Source organism: Natrix helvetica (assembly GCF_964273705.1).
Source record: "Natrix helvetica genome assembly, chromosome: 3".
Classification (NCBI taxonomy): domain Eukaryota; kingdom Metazoa; phylum Chordata; class Lepidosauria; order Squamata; family Natricidae; genus Natrix; species Natrix helvetica.
The window spans coordinates 56,576,646-56,598,407 of record NC_138549.1 but is presented as its reverse complement, the minus strand read 5'-3'; positions in this window follow the sequence as shown (position 1 = coordinate 56,598,407).

Here is a 21,762-nt window from a genome sequence, read left to right as displayed (position 1 = left end):
TTATCTCAGAATTGGCAAAAGAACTCAATTCAGCCAGAAAATGTAACTTTTGACCCAGAGCTCAGTTTCGAAAATACATGTTAGTGGTGTCCTGAGTCGGGGAAGCTACAACACCAGTCCATTCGCTGATCTGAGCTTTCCCTGAAGAGTTAGACCAAATCATATCTCAGAATTGGCAAAGAACTCAATTCAGCCAGAAAAGGTAACGTTTGACCCAGAGCTCAGTTTCAAGCAACATGCATATGTTATTGGTTTCCTGAGTCGGGGAAGCTACAAAACCACTCCATTCACTCATCTGAGCTTTCCCTGAGGAGTTAGACCAAAGCTTACATCAGAATTGGCAAAAGAGGCCAATTCAGCCGGAAACGTAACTTTTGACCCAGTTTCGAACAACATGCATATGTTACTGGTGTCCTGAGTCGGGAAAGCTAAAAAACCACTCCATTCGCTGATCTGAGCTTTCACTGAGGAGTTAGACCAAAGCTGATATAAGAACTGGCAAAAGAGCCCAAGACATCCAGAATCGTAACTTTTGACCCAGAGCTCCGTTTCAAGCAACATGCATATGTTAGTGGTTCCCTGACTCGGGGAAGCTACAAAACCACTCCATTCGCTCATCTAAGCTTTCCCTGAGGAGTTAGACCAAAGCTTATCTCAGAATTGGCAAAAGAGCCCAATTCAGCCAGAAACGTAACTTTTGACACAGAGCTCAGTTTCAAGCAACATGCATATGTTAGTGGTTTCCTGACTCGGGGAAGCTACAAAACCACACCATTCGCTCATCTGAGCTTTCCCTGAGGAGTTAGACCAAAGCTTATCTCAGAATTGGCAAAAGAGCCCAATTCAGCCAGAAAGGTAACTTTTGACCCAGAGCTCAGTTTCGAACAACATGCATATGTTAGTGGTGTCCTGAGTCGGGAAAGCTAAAAAAAAACACTCCATTCGCTTATCTGAGCTTTCCCTGAGGAGTTAGACCAAAGCTTATCTCAGAATTGGCAAAAGAACTCAATTCAGCCAGAAAATGTAACTTTTGACCCAGAGCTCAGTTTCGAAAATACATGTTACTGGTGTCCTGAGTCGGGGAAGCTAAAAAACCACTCCATTCGCTGATCTGAGCTTTCACTGAGGAGTTAGACCAAAGCTGATATCAGAACTGGCAAAAGAGCCCAAGTCATCCAGAATCGTAACTTTTGACACAGAGCTCAGTTTCAAGCAACATACATATGTTAGCGGTTCCCTGAGTCGGGGAAGCTAAAAAAACCACTCCATTCGCTCATCTGAGCTTTCCCTGAGGAGTTAGACCAAAGCTGATCTCAGAATTGGCAAAAGAGCCCAATTCAGCCAGAAACGTAACTTTTGACCCAGAGCTCAGTTTCGAACAACATGCATATGTTAGTGGTGTCCTGAGTCAGGAAAGCTAAAAAAAACCACTCCATTCGCTTATCTGAGCTTTCCCTGAGGAGTTAGACCAAAGCTTATCTCAGAATTGGCAAAAGAACTCAATTCAGCCAGAAAATGTAACTTTTGACCCAGAGCTCAGTTTCGAAAATATATGTTAGTGGTGTCCTGAGTCGGGGAAGCTACAACACCAGTCCATTCGCTGATCTGAGCTTTCCCTGAAGAGTTAGACCAAATCTTATCTCACAATTGGCAAAGAACTCAATTCAGCCAGAAAAGGTAACTTTTGACCCAGAGCTCCGTTTCAAGCAACATGCATATGTTAGTGGTTCCCTGACTCGGGGAAGCTACAAAACCACTCCATTCGCTCATCTGAGCTTTCCCTGAGGAGTTAGACCAAAGCTTATCTCAGAATTGGCAAAAGAGCCCAATTCAGCCAGAAACGTAACTTTTGACCCAGAGCTCAGTTTCAAGCAACATGCATATGTTAGTGGTTTCCTGACTCGGGGAAGCTACAAAACCACTCCATTCACTCATCTGAGCTTTCCCTGAGGAGTTAGACCAAAGCTTACATCAGAATTGGCAAAAGAGCCCAATTCAGCCGGAAACGTAACTTTTGACCCAGTTTCGAACAACATGCATATGTTACTGGTGTCCTGAGTCGGGGAAGCTAAAAAACCACTCCATTCGCTGATCTGAGCTTTCACTGAGGAGTTAGACCAAAGCTGATATCAGAACTGGCAAAAGAGCCCAAGTCATCCAGAATCGTAACTTTTGACCCAGAGCTCCGTTTCAAGCAACATGCATATGTTAGTGGTTCCCTGACTCGGGGAAGCTACAAAACCACTCCATTCGCTCATCTGAGCTTTCCCTGAGGAGTTAGACCAAAGCTTATCTCAGAATTGGCAAAAGAGCCCAATTCAGCCAGAAACGTAACTTTTGACACAGAGCTCAGTTTCAAGCAACATGCATATGTTAGTGGTTTCCTGACTCGGGGAAGCTACAAAACCACTCCATTCGCTCATCTGAGCTTTCCCTGAGGAGTTAGACCAAAGCTTATCTCAGAATTGGCAAAAGAGCCCAATTCAGCCAGAAAAGGTAACTTTTGACCCAAAGCTCAGTTTCGAACCACATGCATATGTTAGTGTTGTCCTGAGTCGGGGAAGCTAAAAAACCACTCCATTCACTCATCTGAGCTTTCCCTGAGGAGTTAGACCAAAGCTGATATCAGAACTGGCAAAAGAGCCCAATTCAGCCAGAAACGTAACTTTTGACCCAGTTTCGAACCACATGCATATGTTACTGGTTTCCTGACTCGGGGAAGCTACAAAACCACTCCATTCGCTCATCTGAGCTTTCCCTGAGGAGTTCGACCAAAGCTTATCTCAGAATTGGCAAAAGAGCCCAATTCAGACAGAAAGGTAACTTTTGACCCAGAGCTCAGTTTCGAACCACATGCATATGTTAGTGTTGTCCTGAGTCGGGGAAGCTAAAAAACCACTCCATTCCCTGATCTGAGCTTTCCCTGAGGAGTTAGGCCAAAGCTTATCTCAGAATTGGCAAAAGAACTCAATTCAGTCAGAAAAGGTAACTTTTGACCCAAAGCTCAATTTCGAACAAAATGCACATGTTAGTGGTGTCCTGAGTTGGGGAAGCTAAAAAACCACTCCATTCGCTGATCTGAGCTTTCCCTGAGGAGTTAGACCAAAGCTTATCTCAGAATTGGCAAAAGAACTCAATTCAGCCAGAAAATGTAACTTTTGATCCAGAGCTCAGTTTCGAAAATACATGTTAGTGGTGTCCTGAGTCGGGGAAGCTACAACACCACTCCAATCGCTGATCTGAGCTTTCCCTGAAGAGTTAGACCAAATCTTATCTCACAATTGGCAAAGAACTCAATTCAGCCAGAAAAGGTAACTTTTGACCCAGAGCTCAGTTTCAAGCAACATGCATATGTTATTGGTTTCCTGAGTCGGGGAAGCTACAAAACCACTCCATTCACTCATCTGAGCTTTCCCTGAGGAGTTAGACCAAAGCTGATATCAGAATTGGCAAAAGAGCCCAATTCAGCCGGAAACGTAACTTTTGACCCAGTTTCGAACAACATGCATATGTTACTGGTGTCCTGAGTCGGGGAAGCTAAAAAACCACTCCATTCGCTGATCTGAGCTTTCACTGAGGAGTTAGACCAAAGCTGATATCAGAACTGGCAAAAGAGCCCAAGTCATCCAGAATCGTAACTTTTGACCCAGAGCTCAGTTTCAAGCAACATGCATATGTTAGTGGTTCCCGTGACTCGGGGAAGCTACAAAACCACTCCATTCGCTCATCTGAGCTTTCCCTGAGGAGTTAGACCAAAGCTTATCTCAGAATTGGCAAAAGAGCCCAATTCAGCCAGAAAGGTAACTTTTGACCCAGAGCTCAGTTTCGGACAACATGCATATGTTAGTGGTGTCCTGAGTCGGGAAAGCTAAAAAAAACCACTCCATTCGCTGATCTGAGCTTTCCCTGAGGAGTTCGACCAAAGCTTATCTCAGAATTGGCAAAAGAGCCCAATTCAGAAAGAAAGGTAACTTTTGACCCAGAGCTCAGTTTCGAACCACATGCATATGTTAGTGTTGTCCTGAGTCGGGGAAGCTAAAAAACCACTCCATTCCCTGATCTGAGCTTTCCCTGAGGAGTTAGGCCAAAGCTTATCTCAGAATTGGCAAAAGAACTCAATTCAGTCAGAAAAGGTAACTTTTGACCCAAAGCTCAATTTCGAACAAAATGCACATGTTAGTGGTGTCCTGAGTTGGGGAAGCTAAAAAACCACTCCATTCGCTGATCTGAGCTTTCCCTGAGGAGTTAGACCAAAGCTTATCTCAGAATTGGCAAAAGAACTCAATTCAGCCAGAAAATGTAACTTTTGATCCAGAGCTCAGTTTCGAAAATACATGTTAGTGGTGTCCTGAGTCGGGGAAGCTACAACACCAGTCCATTCGCTGATCTGAGCTTTCCCTGATGAGTTAGACCAAATCTTATCTCACAATTGGCAAAGAACTCAATTCAGCCAGAAAAGGTAACTTTTGACCCAGAGCTCAGTTTCAAGCAACATGCATATGTTATTGGTTTCCTGAGTCGGGGAAGCTACAAAACCACTCCATTCACTCATCTGAGCTTTCCCTGAGGAGTTAGACCAAAGCTGATATCAGAATTGGCAAAAGAGCCCAATTTAGCCGGAAACGTAACTTTTGACCCAGTTTCGAACAACATGCATATGTTACTGGTGTCCTGAGTCGGGGAAGCTAAAAAACCACTCCATTCGCTGATCTGAGCTTTCACTGAGGAGTTAGACCAAAGCTGATATCAGAACTGGCAAAAGAGCCCAAGTCATCCAGAATCGTAACTTTTGACCCAGAGCTCAGTTTCAAGCAACATGCATATGTTAGTGGTTCCCGTGACTCGGGGAAGCTACAAAACCACTCCATTCGCTCATCTGAGCTTTCCCTGAGGAGTTAGACCAAAGCTTATCTCAGAATTGGCAAAAGAGCCCAATTCAGCCAGAAACGTAACTTTTGACACAGAGCTCAGTTTCAAGCAACATGCATATGTTAGTGGTTTCCTGACTCGGGGAAGCTACAAAACCACTCCATTCGCTCATCTGAGCTTTCCCTGAGGAGTTAGACCAAAGCTTATCTCAGAATTGGCAAAAGAGCCCAATTCAGCCAGAAAAGGTAACTTTTGACCCAAAGCTCAGTTTCGAACCACATGCATATGTTAGTGTTGTCCTGAGTCGGGGAAGCTAAAAAACCACTCCATTCACTCATCTGAGCTTTCCCTGAGGAGTTAGACCAAAGCTGATATCAGAACTGGCAAAAGAGCCCAATTCAGCCAGAAACGTAACTTTTGACCCAGTTTCGAACCACATGCATATGTTACTGGTTTCCTGACTCGGGGAAGCTACAAAACCACTCCATTCGCTCATCTGAGCTTTCCCTGAGGAGTTCGACCAAAGCTTATCTCAGAATTGGCAAAAGAGCCCAATTCAGACAGAAAGGTAACTTTTGACCCAGAGCTCAGTTTCGAACCACATGCATATGTTAGTGTTGTCCTGAGTCGGGGAAGCTAAAAAACCACTCCATTCCCTGATCTGAGCTTTCCCTGAGGAGTTAGGCCAAAGCTTATCTCAGAATTGGCAAAAGAACTCAATTCAGTCAGAAAAGGTAACTTTTGACCCAAAGCTCAATTTCGAACAAAATGCACATGTTAGTGGTGTCCTGAGTCGGGGAAGCTAAAAAACCACTCCATTCCCTGATCTGAGCTTTCCCTGAGGAGTTAGGCCAAAGCTTATCTCAGAATTGGCAAAAGAGCCCAATTTAGCCGGAAACGTAACTTTTGACCCAGTTTCGAACAACATGCATATGTTACTGGTGTCCTGAGTCGGGGAAGCTAAAAAACCACTCCATTCGCTGATCTGAGCTTTCACTGAGGAGTTAGACCAAAGCGGATATCAGAACTGGCAAAAGAGCCCAAGTCATCCAGAATCGTAACTTTTGACCCAGAGCTCAGTTTCAAGCAACATGCATATGTTAGTGGTTCCCGTGACTCGGGGAAGCTACAAAACCACTCCATTCGCTCATCTGAGCTTTCCCTGAGGAGTTAGACCAAAGCTTATCTCAGAATTGGCAAAAGAGCCCAATTCAGCCAGAAACGTAACTTTTGACACAGAGCTCAGTTTCAAGCAACATGCATATGTTAGTGGTTTCCTGACTCGGGGAAGCTACAAAACCACTCCATTCGCTCATCTGAGCTTTCCCTGAGGAGTTAGACCAAAGCTTATCTCAGAATTGGCAAAAGAGCCCAATTCAGCCAGAAAAGGTAACTTTTGACCCAAAGCTCAGTTTCGAACCACATGCATATGTTAGTGTTGTCCTGAGTCGGGGAAGCTAAAAAACCACTCCATTCACTCATCTGAGCTTTCCCTGAGGAGTTAGACCAAAGCTGATATCAGAACTGGCAAAAGAGCCCAATTCAGCCAGAAACGTAACTTTTGACCCAGTTTCGAACCACATGCATATGTTACTGGTTTCCTGACTCGGGGAAGCTACAAAACCACTCCATTCGCTCATCTGAGCTTTCCCTGAGGAGTTCGACCAAAGCTTATCTCAGAATTGGCAAAAGAGCCCAATTCAGACAGAAAGGTAACTTTTGACCCAGAGCTCAGTTTCGAACCACATGCATATGTTAGTGTTGTCCTGAGTCGGGGAAGCTAAAAAACCACTCCATTCCCTGATCTGAGCTTTCCCTGAGGAGTTAGGCCAAAGCTTATCTCAGAATTGGCAAAAGAACTCAATTCAGTCAGAAAAGGTAACTTTTGACCCAAAGCTCAATTTCGAACAAAATGCACATGTTAGTGGTGTCCTGAGTTGGGGAAGCTAAAAAACCACTCCATTCGCTGATCTGAGCTTTCCCTGAGGAGTTAGACCAAAGCTTATCTCAGAATTGGCAAAAGAACTCAATTCAGCCAGAAAATGTAACTTTTGATCCAGAGCTCAGTTTCGAAAATACATGTTAGTGGTGTCCTGAGTCGGGGAAGCTACAACACCACTCCAATCGCTGATCTGAGCTTTCCCTGAAGAGTTAGACCAAATCTTATCTCACAATTGGCAAAGAACTCAATTCAGCCAGAAAAGGTAACTTTTGACCCAGAGCTCAGTTTCAAGCAACATGCATATGTTATTGGTTTCCTGAGTCGGGGAAGCTACAAAACCACTCCATTCACTCATCTGAGCTTTCCCTGAGGAGTTAGACCAAAGCTGATATCAGAATTGGCAAAAGAGCCCAATTCAGCCGGAAACGTAACTTTTGACCCAGTTTCGAACAACATGCATATGTTACTGGTGTCCTGAGTCGGGGAAGCTAAAAAACCACTCCATTCGCTGATCTGAGCTTTCACTGAGGAGTTAGACCAAAGCTGATATCAGAACTGGCAAAAGAGCCCAAGTCATCCAGAATCGTAACTTTTGACCCAGAGCTCAGTTTCAAGCAACATGCATATGTTAGTGGTTCCCGTGACTCGGGGAAGCTACAAAACCACTCCATTCGCTCATCTGAGCTTTCCCTGAGGAGTTAGACCAAAGCTTATCTCAGAATTGGCAAAAGAGCCCAATTCAGCCAGAAAGGTAACTTTTGACCCAGAGCTCAGTTTCGGACAACATGCATATGTTAGTGGTGTCCTGAGTCGGGAAAGCTAAAAAAACCCACTCCATTCGCTTATCTGAGCTTTCCCTGAGGAGTTCGACCAAAGCTTATCTCAGAATTGGCAAAAGAGCCCAATTCAGAAAGAAAGGTAACTTTTGACCCAGAGCTCAGTTTCGAACCACATGCATATGTTAGTGTTGTCCTGAGTCGGGGAAGCTAAAAAACCACTCCATTCCCTGATCTGAGCTTTCCCTGAGGAGTTAGGCCAAAGCTTATCTCAGAATTGGCAAAAGAACTCAATTCAGTCAGAAAAGGTAACTTTTGACCCAAAGCTCAATTTCGAACAAAATGCACATGTTAGTGGTGTCCTGAGTTGGGGAAGCTAAAAAACCACTCCATTCGCTGATCTGAGCTTTCCCTGAGGAGTTAGACCAAAGCTTATCTCAGAATTGGCAAAAGAACTCAATTCAGCCAGAAAATGTAACTTTTGATCCAGAGCTCAGTTTCGAAAATACATGTTAGTGGTGTCCTGAGTCGGGGAAGCTACAACACCAGTCCATTCGCTGATCTGAGCTTTCCCTGATGAGTTAGACCAAATCTTATCTCACAATTGGCAAAGAACTCAATTCAGCCAGAAAAGGTAACTTTTGACCCAGAGCTCAGTTTCAAGCAACATGCATATGTTATTGGTTTCCTGAGTCGGGGAAGCTACAAAACCACTCCATTCACTCATCTGAGCTTTCCCTGAGGAGTTAGACCAAAGCTGATATCAGAATTGGCAAAAGAGCCCAATTTAGCCGGAAACGTAACTTTTGACCCAGTTTCGAACAACATGCATATGTTACTGGTGTCCTGAGTCGGGGAAGCTAAAAAACCACTCCATTCGCTGATCTGAGCTTTCACTGAGGAGTTAGACCAAAGCTGATATCAGAACTGGCAAAAGAGCCCAAGTCATCCAGAATCGTAACTTTTGACCCAGAGCTCAGTTTCAAGCAACATGCATATGTTAGTGGTTCCCGTGACTCGGGGAAGCTACAAAACCACTCCATTCGCTCATCTGAGCTTTCCCTGAGGAGTTAGACCAAAGCTTATCTCAGAATTGGCAAAAGAGCCCAATTCAGCCAGAAACGTAACTTTTGACACAGAGCTCAGTTTCAAGCAACATGCATATGTTAGTGGTTTCCTGACTCGGGGAAGCTACAAAACCACTCCATTCGCTCATCTGAGCTTTCCCTGAGGAGTTAGACCAAAGCTTATCTCAGAATTGGCAAAAGAGCCCAATTCAGCCAGAAAAGGTAACTTTTGACCCAAAGCTCAGTTTCGAACCACATGCATATGTTAGTGTTGTCCTGAGTCGGGGAAGCTAAAAAACCACTCCATTCACTCATCTGAGCTTTCCCTGAGGAGTTAGACCAAAGCTGATATCAGAACTGGCAAAAGAGCCCAATTCAGCCAGAAACGTAACTTTTGACCCAGTTTCGAACCACATGCATATGTTACTGGTTTCCTGACTCGGGGAAGCTACAAAACCACTCCATTCGCTCATCTGAGCTTTCCCTGAGGAGTTCGACCAAAGCTTATCTCAGAATTGGCAAAAGAGCCCAATTCAGACAGAAAGGTAACTTTTGACCCAGAGCTCAGTTTCGAACCACATGCATATGTTAGTGTTGTCCTGAGTCGGGGAAGCTAAAAAACCACTCCATTCCCTGATCTGAGCTTTCCCTGAGGAGTTAGGCCAAAGCTTATCTCAGAATTGGCAAAAGAACTCAATTCAGTCAGAAAAGGTAACTTTTGACCCAAAGCTCAATTTCGAACAAAATGCACATGTTAGTGGTGTCCTGAGTCGGGGAAGCTAAAAAACCACTCCATTCCCTGATCTGAGCTTTCCCTGAGGAGTTAGGCCAAAGCTTATCTCAGAATTGGCAAAAGAGCCCAATTTAGCCGGAAACGTAACTTTTGACCCAGTTTCGAACAACATGCATATGTTACTGGTGTCCTGAGTCGGGGAAGCTAAAAAACCACTCCATTCGCTGATCTGAGCTTTCACTGAGGAGTTAGACCAAAGCGGATATCAGAACTGGCAAAAGAGCCCAAGTCATCCAGAATCGTAACTTTTGACCCAGAGCTCAGTTTCAAGCAACATGCATATGTTAGTGGTTCCCGTGACTCGGGGAAGCTACAAAACCACTCCATTCGCTCATCTGAGCTTTCCCTGAGGAGTTAGACCAAAGCTTATCTCAGAATTGGCAAAAGAGCCCAATTCAGCCAGAAACGTAACTTTTGACACAGAGCTCAGTTTCAAGCAACATGCATATGTTAGTGGTTTCCTGACTCGGGGAAGCTACAAAACCACTCCATTCGCTCATCTGAGCTTTCCCTGAGGAGTTAGACCAAAGCTTATCTCAGAATTGGCAAAAGAGCCCAATTCAGCCAGAAAAGGTAACTTTTGACCCAAAGCTCAGTTTCGAACCACATGCATATGTTAGTGTTGTCCTGAGTCGGGGAAGCTAAAAAACCACTCCATTCACTCATCTGAGCTTTCCCTGAGGAGTTAGACCAAAGCTGATATCAGAACTGGCAAAAGAGCCCAATTCAGCCAGAAACGTAACTTTTGACCCAGTTTCGAACCACATGCATATGTTACTGGTTTCCTGACTCGGGGAAGCTACAAAACCACTCCATTCGCTCATCTGAGCTTTCCCTGAGGAGTTCGACCAAAGCTTATCTCAGAATTGGCAAAAGAGCCCAATTCAGACAGAAAGGTAACTTTTGACCCAGAGCTCAGTTTCGAACCACATGCATATGTTAGTGTTGTCCTGAGTCGGGGAAGCTAAAAAACCACTCCATTCCCTGATCTGAGCTTTCCCTGAGGAGTTAGGCCAAAGCTTATCTCAGAATTGGCAAAAGAACTCAATTCAGTCAGAAAAGGTAACTTTTGACCCAAAGCTCAATTTCGAACAAAATGCACATGTTAGTGGTGTCCTGAGTTGGGGAAGCTAAAAAACCACTCCATTCGCTGATCTGAGCTTTCCCTGAGGAGTTAGACCAAAGCTTATCTCAGAATTGGCAAAAGAACTCAATTCAGCCAGAAAATGTAACTTTTGATCCAGAGCTCAGTTTCGAAAATACATGTTAGTGGTGTCCTGAGTCGGGGAAGCTACAACACCACTCCAATCGCTGATCTGAGCTTTCCCTGAAGAGTTAGACCAAATCTTATCTCACAATTGGCAAAGAACTCAATTCAGCCAGAAAAGGTAACTTTTGACCCAGAGCTCAGTTTCAAGCAACATGCATATGTTATTGGTTTCCTGAGTCGGGGAAGCTACAAAACCACTCCATTCACTCATCTGAGCTTTCCCTGAGGAGTTAGACCAAAGCTGATATCAGAATTGGCAAAAGAGCCCAATTCAGCCGGAAACGTAACTTTTGACCCAGTTTCGAACAACATGCATATGTTACTGGTGTCCTGAGTCGGGGAAGCTAAAAAACCACTCCATTCGCTGATCTGAGCTTTCACTGAGGAGTTAGACCAAAGCTGATATCAGAACTGGCAAAAGAGCCCAAGTCATCCAGAATCGTAACTTTTGACCCAGAGCTCAGTTTCAAGCAACATGCATATGTTAGTGGTTCCCGTGACTCGGGGAAGCTACAAAACCACTCCATTCGCTCATCTGAGCTTTCCCTGAGGAGTTAGACCAAAGCTTATCTCAGAATTGGCAAAAGAGCCCAATTCAGCCAGAAAGGTAACTTTTGACCCAGAGCTCAGTTTCGGACAACATGCATATGTTAGTGGTGTCCTGAGTCGGGAAAGCTAAAAAAAACCACTCCATTCGCTGATCTGAGCTTTCCCTGAGGAGTTCGACCAAAGCTTATCTCAGAATTGGCAAAAGAGCCCAATTCAGAAAGAAAGGTAACTTTTGACCCAGAGCTCAGTTTCGAACCACATGCATATGTTAGTGTTGTCCTGAGTCGGGGAAGCTAAAAAACCACTCCATTCCCTGATCTGAGCTTTCCCTGAGGAGTTAGGCCAAAGCTTATCTCAGAATTGGCAAAAGAACTCAATTCAGTCAGAAAAGGTAACTTTTGACCCAAAGCTCAATTTCGAACAAAATGCACATGTTAGTGGTGTCCTGAGTTGGGGAAGCTAAAAAACCACTCCATTCGCTGATCTGAGCTTTCCCTGAGGAGTTAGACCAAAGCTTATCTCAGAATTGGCAAAAGAACTCAATTCAGCCAGAAAATGTAACTTTTGATCCAGAGCTCAGTTTCGAAAATACATGTTAGTGGTGTCCTGAGTCGGGGAAGCTACAACACCAGTCCATTCGCTGATCTGAGCTTTCCCTGATGAGTTAGACCAAATCTTATCTCACAATTGGCAAAGAACTCAATTCAGCCAGAAAAGGTAACTTTTGACCCAGAGCTCAGTTTCAAGCAACATGCATATGTTATTGGTTTCCTGAGTCGGGGAAGCTACAAAACCACTCCATTCACTCATCTGAGCTTTCCCTGAGGAGTTAGACCAAAGCTGATATCAGAATTGGCAAAAGAGCCCAATTTAGCCGGAAACGTAACTTTTGACCCAGTTTCGAACAACATGCATATGTTACTGGTGTCCTGAGTCGGGGAAGCTAAAAAACCACTCCATTCGCTGATCTGAGCTTTCACTGAGGAGTTAGACCAAAGCTGATATCAGAACTGGCAAAAGAGCCCAAGTCATCCAGAATCGTAACTTTTGACCCAGAGCTCAGTTTCAAGCAACATGCATATGTTAGTGGTTCCCGTGACTCGGGGAAGCTACAAAACCACTCCATTCGCTCATCTGAGCTTTCCCTGAGGAGTTAGACCAAAGCTTATCTCAGAATTGGCAAAAGAGCCCAATTCAGCCAGAAACGTAACTTTTGACACAGAGCTCAGTTTCAAGCAACATGCATATGTTAGTGGTTTCCTGACTCGGGGAAGCTACAAAACCACTCCATTCGCTCATCTGAGCTTTCCCTGAGGAGTTAGACCAAAGCTTATCTCAGAATTGGCAAAAGAGCCCAATTCAGCCAGAAAAGGTAACTTTTGACCCAAAGCTCAGTTTCGAACCACATGCATATGTTAGTGTTGTCCTGAGTCGGGGAAGCTAAAAAACCACTCCATTCACTCATCTGAGCTTTCCCTGAGGAGTTAGACCAAAGCTGATATCAGAACTGGCAAAAGAGCCCAATTCAGCCAGAAACGTAACTTTTGACCCAGTTTCGAACCACATGCATATGTTACTGGTTTCCTGACTCGGGGAAGCTACAAAACCACTCCATTCGCTCATCTGAGCTTTCCCTGAGGAGTTCGACCAAAGCTTATCTCAGAATTGGCAAAAGAGCCCAATTCAGACAGAAAGGTAACTTTTGACCCAGAGCTCAGTTTCGAACCACATGCATATGTTAGTGTTGTCCTGAGTCGGGGAAGCTAAAAAACCACTCCATTCCCTGATCTGAGCTTTCCCTGAGGAGTTAGGCCAAAGCTTATCTCAGAATTGGCAAAAGAACTCAATTCAGTCAGAAAAGGTAACTTTTGACCCAAAGCTCAATTTCGAACAAAATGCACATGTTAGTGGTGTCCTGAGTCGGGGAAGCTAAAAAACCACTCCATTCCCTGATCTGAGCTTTCCCTGAGGAGTTAGGCCAAAGCTTATCTCAGAATTGGCAAAAGAGCCCAATTTAGCCGGAAACGTAACTTTTGACCCAGTTTCGAACAACATGCATATGTTACTGGTGTCCTGAGTCGGGGAAGCTAAAAAACCACTCCATTCGCTGATCTGAGCTTTCACTGAGGAGTTAGACCAAAGCGGATATCAGAACTGGCAAAAGAGCCCAAGTCATCCAGAATCGTAACTTTTGACCCAGAGCTCAGTTTCAAGCAACATGCATATGTTAGTGGTTCCCGTGACTCGGGGAAGCTACAAAACCACTCCATTCGCTCATCTGAGCTTTCCCTGAGGAGTTAGACCAAAGCTTATCTCAGAATTGGCAAAAGAGCCCAATTCAGCCAGAAACGTAACTTTTGACACAGAGCTCAGTTTCAAGCAACATGCATATGTTAGTGGTTTCCTGACTCGGGGAAGCTACAAAACCACTCCATTCGCTCATCTGAGCTTTCCCTGAGGAGTTAGACCAAAGCTTATCTCAGAATTGGCAAAAGAGCCCAATTCAGCCAGAAAAGGTAACTTTTGACCCAAAGCTCAGTTTCGAACCACATGCATATGTTAGTGTTGTCCTGAGTCGGGGAAGCTAAAAAACCACTCCATTCACTCATCTGAGCTTTCCCTGAGGAGTTAGACCAAAGCTGATATCAGAACTGGCAAAAGAGCCCAATTCAGCCAGAAACGTAACTTTTGACCCAGTTTCGAACCACATGCATATGTTACTGGTTTCCTGACTCGGGGAAGCTACAAAACCACTCCATTCGCTCATCTGAGCTTTCCCTGAGGAGTTCGACCAAAGCTTATCTCAGAATTGGCAAAAGAGCCCAATTCAGACAGAAAGGTAACTTTTGACCCAGAGCTCAGTTTCGAACCACATGCATATGTTAGTGTTGTCCTGAGTCGGGGAAGCTAAAAAACCACTCCATTCCCTGATCTGAGCTTTCCCTGAGGAGTTAGGCCAAAGCTTATCTCAGAATTGGCAAAAGAACTCAATTCAGTCAGAAAAGGTAACTTTTGACCCAAAGCTCAATTTCGAACAAAATGCACATGTTAGTGGTGTCCTGAGTTGGGGAAGCTAAAAAACCACTCCATTCGCTGATCTGAGCTTTCCCTGAGGAGTTAGACCAAAGCTTATCTCAGAATTGGCAAAAGAACTCAATTCAGCCAGAAAATGTAACTTTTGATCCAGAGCTCAGTTTCGAAAATACATGTTAGTGGTGTCCTGAGTCGGGGAAGCTACAACACCACTCCAATCGCTGATCTGAGCTTTCCCTGAAGAGTTAGACCAAATCTTATCTCACAATTGGCAAAGAACTCAATTCAGCCAGAAAAGGTAACTTTTGACCCAGAGCTCAGTTTCAAGCAACATGCATATGTTATTGGTTTCCTGAGTCGGGGAAGCTACAAAACCACTCCATTCACTCATCTGAGCTTTCCCTGAGGAGTTAGACCAAAGCTGATATCAGAATTGGCAAAAGAGCCCAATTCAGCCGGAAACGTAACTTTTGACCCAGTTTCGAACAACATGCATATGTTACTGGTGTCCTGAGTCGGGGAAGCTAAAAAACCACTCCATTCGCTGATCTGAGCTTTCACTGAGGAGTTAGACCAAAGCTGATATCAGAACTGGCAAAAGAGCCCAAGTCATCCAGAATCGTAACTTTTGACCCAGAGCTCAGTTTCAAGCAACATGCATATGTTAGTGGTTCCCGTGACTCGGGGAAGCTACAAAACCACTCCATTCGCTCATCTGAGCTTTCCCTGAGGAGTTAGACCAAAGCTTATCTCAGAATTGGCAAAAGAGCCCAATTCAGCCAGAAAGGTAACTTTTGACCCAGAGCTCAGTTTCGGACAACATGCATATGTTAGTGGTGTCCTGAGTCGGGAAAGCTAAAAAAACCCACTCCATTCGCTTATCTGAGCTTTCCCTGAGGAGTTCGACCAAAGCTTATCTCAGAATTGGCAAAAGAGCCCAATTCAGAAAGAAAGGTAACTTTTGACCCAGAGCTCAGTTTCGAACCACATGCATATGTTAGTGTTGTCCTGAGTCGGGGAAGCTAAAAAACCACTCCATTCCCTGATCTGAGCTTTCCCTGAGGAGTTAGGCCAAAGCTTATCTCAGAATTGGCAAAAGAACTCAATTCAGTCAGAAAAGGTAACTTTTGACCCAAAGCTCAATTTCGAACAAAATGCACATGTTAGTGGTGTCCTGAGTTGGGGAAGCTAAAAAACCACTCCATTCGCTGATCTGAGCTTTCCCTGAGGAGTTAGACCAAAGCTTATCTCAGAATTGGCAAAAGAACTCAATTCAGCCAGAAAATGTAACTTTTGATCCAGAGCTCAGTTTCGAAAATACATGTTAGTGGTGTCCTGAGTCGGGGAAGCTACAACACCAGTCCATTCGCTGATCTGAGCTTTCCCTGATGAGTTAGACCAAATCTTATCTCACAATTGGCAAAGAACTCAATTCAGCCAGAAAAGGTAACTTTTGACCCAGAGCTCAGTTTCAAGCAACATGCATATGTTATTGGTTTCCTGAGTCGGGGAAGCTACAAAACCACTCCATTCACTCATCTGAGCTTTCCCTGAGGAGTTAGACCAAAGCTGATATCAGAATTGGCAAAAGAGCCCAATTTAGCCGGAAACGTAACTTTTGACCCAGTTTCGAACAACATGCATATGTTACTGGTGTCCTGAGTCGGGGAAGCTAAAAAACCACTCCATTCGCTGATCTGAGCTTTCACTGAGGAGTTAGACCAAAGCTGATATCAGAACTGGCAAAAGAGCCCAAGTCATCCAGAATCGTAACTTTTGACCCAGAGCTCAGTTTCAAGCAACATGCATATGTTAGTGGTTCCCGTGACTCGGGGAAGCTACAAAACCACTCCATTCGCTCATCTGAGCTTTCCCTGAGGAGTTAGACCAAAGCTTATCTCAGAATTGGCAAAAGAGCCCAATTCAGCCAGAAACGTAACTTTTGACACAGAGCTCAGTTTCAAGCAACATGCATATGTTAGTGGTTTCCTGACTCGGGGAAGCTACAAAACCACTCCATTCGCTCATCTGAGCTTTCCCTGAGGAGTTAGACCAAAGCTTATCTCAGAATTGGCAAAAGAGCCCAATTCAGCCAGAAAAGGTAACTTTTGACCCAAAGCTCAGTTTCGAACCACATGCATATGTTAGTGTTGTCCTGAGTCGGGGAAGCTAAAAAACCACTCCATTCACTCATCTGAGCTTTCCCTGAGGAGTTAGACCAAAGCTGATATCAGAACTGGCAAAAGAGCCCAATTCAGCCAGAAACGTAACTTTTGACCCAGTTTCGAACCACATGCATATGTTACTGGTTTCCTGACTCGGGGAAGCTACAAAACCACTCCATTCGCTCATCTGAGCTTTCCCTGAGGAGTTCGACCAAAGCTTATCTCAGAATTGGCAAAAGAGCCCAATTCAGACAGAAAGGTAACTTTTGACCCAGAGCTCAGTTTCGAACCACATGCATATGTTAGTGTTGTCCTGAGTCGGGGAAGCTAAAAAACCACTCCATTCCCTGATCTGAGCTTTCCCTGAGGAGTTAGGCCAAAGCTTATCTCAGAATTGGCAAAAGAACTCAATTCAGTCAGAAAAGGTAACTTTTGACCCAAAGCTCAATTTCGAACAAAATGCACATGTTAGTGGTGTCCTGAGTCGGGGAAGCTAAAAAACCACTCCATTCCCTGATCTGAGCTTTCCCTGAGGAGTTAGGCCAAAGCTTATCTCAGAATTGGCAAAAGAGCCCAATTTAGCCGGAAACGTAACTTTTGACCCAGTTTCGAACAACATGCATATGTTACTGGTGTCCTGAGTCGGGGAAGCTAAAAAACCACTCCATTCGCTGATCTGAGCTTTCACTGAGGAGTTAGACCAAAGCGGATATCAGAACTGGCAAAAGAGCCCAAGTCATCCAGAATCGTAACTTTTGACCCAGAGCTCAGTTTCAAGCAACATGCATATGTTAGTGGTTCCCGTGACTCGGGGAAGCTACAAAACCACTCCATTCGCTCATCTGAGCTTTCCCTGAGGAGTTAGACCAAAGCTTATCTCAGAATTGGCAAAAGAGCCCAATTCAGCCAGAAACGTAACTTTTGACACAGAGCTCAGTTTCAAGCAACATGCATATGTTAGTGGTTTCCTGACTCGGGGAAGCTACAAAACCACTCCATTCGCTCATCTGAGCTTTCCCTGAGGAGTTAGACCAAAGCTTATCTCAGAATTGGCAAAAGAGCCCAATTCAGCCAGAAAAGGTAACTTTTGACCCAAAGCTCAGTTTCGAACCACATGCATATGTTAGTGTTGTCCTGAGTCGGGGAAGCTAAAAAACCACTCCATTCACTCATCTGAGCTTTCCCTGAGGAGTTAGACCAAAGCTGATATCAGAACTGGCAAAAGAGCCCAATTCAGCCAGAAACGTAACTTTTGACCCAGTTTCGAACCACATGCATATGTTACTGGTTTCCTGACTCGGGGAAGCTACAAAACCACTCCATTCGCTCATCTGAGCTTTCCCTGAGGAGTTCGACCAAAGCTTATCTCAGAATTGGCAAAAGAGCCCAATTCAGACAGAAAGGTAACTTTTGACCCAGAGCTCAGTTTCGAACCACATGCATATGTTAGTGTTGTCCTGAGTCGGGGAAGCTAAAAAACCACTCCATTCCCTGATCTGAGCTTTCCCTGAGGAGTTAGGCCAAAGCTTATCTCAGAATTGGCAAAAGAACTCAATTCAGTCAGAAAAGGTAACTTTTGACCCAAAGCTCAATTTCGAACAAAATGCACATGTTAGTGGTGTCCTGAGTTGGGGAAGCTAAAAAACCACTCCATTCGCTGATCTGAGCTTTCCCTGAGGAGTTAGACCAAAGCTTATCTCAGAATTGGCAAAAGAACTCAATTCAGCCAGAAAATGTAACTTTTGATCCAGAGCTCAGTTTCGAAAATACATGTTAGTGGTGTCCTGAGTCGGGGAAGCTACAACACCACTCCAATCGCTGATCTGAGCTTTCCCTGAAGAGTTAGACCAAATCTTATCTCACAATTGGCAAAGAACTCAATTCAGCCAGAAAAGGTAACTTTTGACCCAGAGCTCAGTTTCAAGCAACATGCATATGTTATTGGTTTCCTGAGTCGGGGAAGCTACAAAACCACTCCATTCACTCATCTGAGCTTTCCCTGAGGAGTTAGACCAAAGCTGATATCAGAATTGGCAAAAGAGCCCAATTCAGCCGGAAACGTAACTTTTGACCCAGTTTCGAACAACATGCATATGTTACTGGTGTCCTGAGTCGGGGAAGCTAAAAAACCACTCCATTCGCTGATCTGAGCTTTCACTGAGGAGTTAGACCAAAGCTGATATCAGAACTGGCAAAAGAGCCCAAGTCATCCAGAATCGTAACTTTTGACCCAGAGCTCAGTTTCAAGCAACATGCATATGTTAGTGGTTCCCGTGACTCGGGGAAGCTACAAAACCACTCCATTCGCTCATCTGAGCTTTCCCTGAGGAGTTAGACCAAAGCTTATCTCAGAATTGGCAAAAGAGCCCAATTCAGCCAGAAAGGTAACTTTTGACCCAGAGCTCAGTTTCGGACAACATGCATATGTTAGTGGTGTCCTGAGTCGGGAAAGCTAAAAAAACCCACTCCATTCGCTTATCTGAGCTTTCCCTGAGGAGTTCGACCAAAGCTTATCTCAGAATTGGCAAAAGAGCCCAATTCAGAAAGAAAGGTAACTTTTGACCCAGAGCTCAGTTTCGAACCACATGCATATGTTAGTGTTGTCCTGAGTCGGGGAAGCTAAAAAACCACTCCATTCCCTGATCTGAGCTTTCCCTGAGGAGTTAGGCCAAAGCTTATCTCAGAATTGGCAAAAGAACTCAATTCAGTCAGAAAAGGTAACTTTTGACCCAAAGCTCAATTTCGAACAAAATGCACATGTTAGTGGTGTCCTGAGTTGGGGAAGCTAAAAAACCACTCCATTCGCTGATCTGAGCTTTCCCTGAGGAGTTAGACCAAAGCTTATCTCAGAATTGGCAAAAGAACTCAATTCAGCCAGAAAATGTAACTTTTGATCCAGAGCTCAGTTTCGAAAATACATGTTAGTGGTGTCCTGAGTCGGGGAAGCTACAACACCACTCCAATCGCTGATCTGAGCTTTCCCTGAAGAGTTAGACCAAATCTTATCTCACAATTGGCAAAGAACTCAATTCAGCCAGAAAAGGTAACTTTTGACCCAGAGCTCAGTTTCAAGCAACATGCATATGTTATTGGTTTCCTGAGTCGGGGAAGCTACAAAACCACTCCATTCACTCATCTGAGCTTTCCCTGAGGAGTTAGACCAAAGCTGATATCAGAATTGGCAAAAGAGCCCAATTCAGCCGGAAACGTAACTTTTGACCCAGTTTCGAACAACATGCATATGTTACTGGTGTCCTGAGTCGGGGAAGCTAAAAAACCACTCCATTCGCTGATCTGAGCTTTCACTGAGGAGTTAGACCAAAGCTGATATCAGAACTGGCAAAAGAGCCCAAGTCATCCAGAATCGTAACTTTTGACCCAGAGCTCAGTTTCAAGCAACATGCATATGTTAGTGGTTCCCGTGACTCGGGGAAGCTACAAAACCACTCCATTCGCTCATCTGAGCTTTCCCTGAGGAGTTAGACCAAAGCTTATCTCAGAATTGGCAAAAGAGCCCAATTCAGCCAGAAAGGTAACTTTTGACCCAGAGCTCAGTTTCGGACAACATGCATATGTTAGTGGTGTCCTGAGTCGGGAAAGCTAAAAAAAACCACTCCATTCGCTTATCTGAGCTTTCCCTGAGGAGTTCGACCAAAGCTTATCTCAGAATTGGCAAAAGAGCCCAATTCAGAAAGAAAGGTAACTTTTGACCCAGAGCTCAGTTTCGAACCACATGCATATGTTAGTGTTGTCCTGAGTCGGGGAAGCTAAAAAACCACTCCATTCCCTGATCTGAGCTTTCCCTGAGGAGTTAGGCCAAAGCTTATCTCAGAATTGGCAAAAGAACTCAATTCAGTCAGAAAAGGTAACTTTTGACCCAAAGCTCAATTTCGAACAAAATGCACATGTTAGTGGTGTCCTGAGTTGGGGAAGCTAAAAAACCACTCCATTCGCTGATCTGAGCTTTCCCTGAGGAGTTAGACCAAAGCTTATCTCAGAATTGGCAAAAGAACTCAATTCAGCCAGAAAATGTAACTTTTGATCCAGAGCTCAGTTTCGAAAATACATGTTAGTGGTGTCCTGAGTCGGGGAAGCTACAACACCAGTCCATTCGCTGATCTGAGCTTTCCCTGAAGAGTTAGACCAAATCTTATCTCACAATTGGCAAAGAACTCAATTCAGCCAGAAAAGGTAACTTTTGACCCAGAGCTCAGTTTCAAGCAACATGCATATGTTATTGGTTTCCTGAGTCGGGGAAGCTACAAAACCACTCCATTCACTCATCTGAGCTTTCCCTGAGGAGTTAGACCAAAGCTGATATCAGAATTGGCAAAAGAGCCCAATTCAGCCGGAAACGTAACTTTTGACCCAGTTTCGAACAACATGCATATGTTACTGGTGTCCTGAGTCGGGGAAGCTAAAAAACCACTCCATTCGCTGATCTGAGCTTTCACTGAGGAGTTAGACCAAAGCTGATATCAGAACTGGCAAAAGAGCCCAAGTCATCCAGAATCGTAACTTTTGACCCAGAGCTCAGTTTCAAGCAACATGCATATGTTAGTGGTTCCCGTGACTCGGGGAAGCTACAAAACCACTCCATTCGCTCATCTGAGCTTTCCCTGAGGAGTTAGACCAAAGCTTATCTCAGAATTGGCAAAAGAGCCCAATTCAGCCAGAAAGGTAACTTTTGACCCAGAGCTCAGTTTCGAACAACATGCATATGTTAGTGGTGTCCTGAGTCGGGAAAGCTAAAAAAAATCACTCCATTCGCTGATCTGAGCTTTCCCTGAGGAGTTCGACCAAAGCTTATCTCAGAATTGGCAAAAGAGCCCAATTCAGAAAGAAAGGTAACTTTTGACCCAGAGCTCAGTTTCGAACCACATGCATATGTTAGTGTTGTCCTGAGTCGGGGAAGCTAAAAAACCACTCCATTCCCTGATCTGAGCTTTCCCTGAGGAGTTAGGCCAAAGCTTATCTCAGAATTGGCAAAAGAACTCAATTCAGTCAGAAAAGGTAACTTTTGACCCAAAGCTCAATTTCGAACAAAATGCACATGTTAGTGGTGTCCTGAGTTGGGGAAGCTAAAAAACCACTCCATTCGCTGATCTGAGCTTTCCCTGAGGAGTTAGACCAAAGCTTATCTCAGAATTGGCAAAAGAACTCAATTCAGCCAGAAAATGTAACTTTTGATCCAGAGCTCAGTTTCGAAAATACATGTTAGTGGTGTCCTGAGTCGGGGAAGCTACAACACCAGTCCATTCGCTGATCTGAGCTTTCCCTGAAGAGTTAGACCAAATC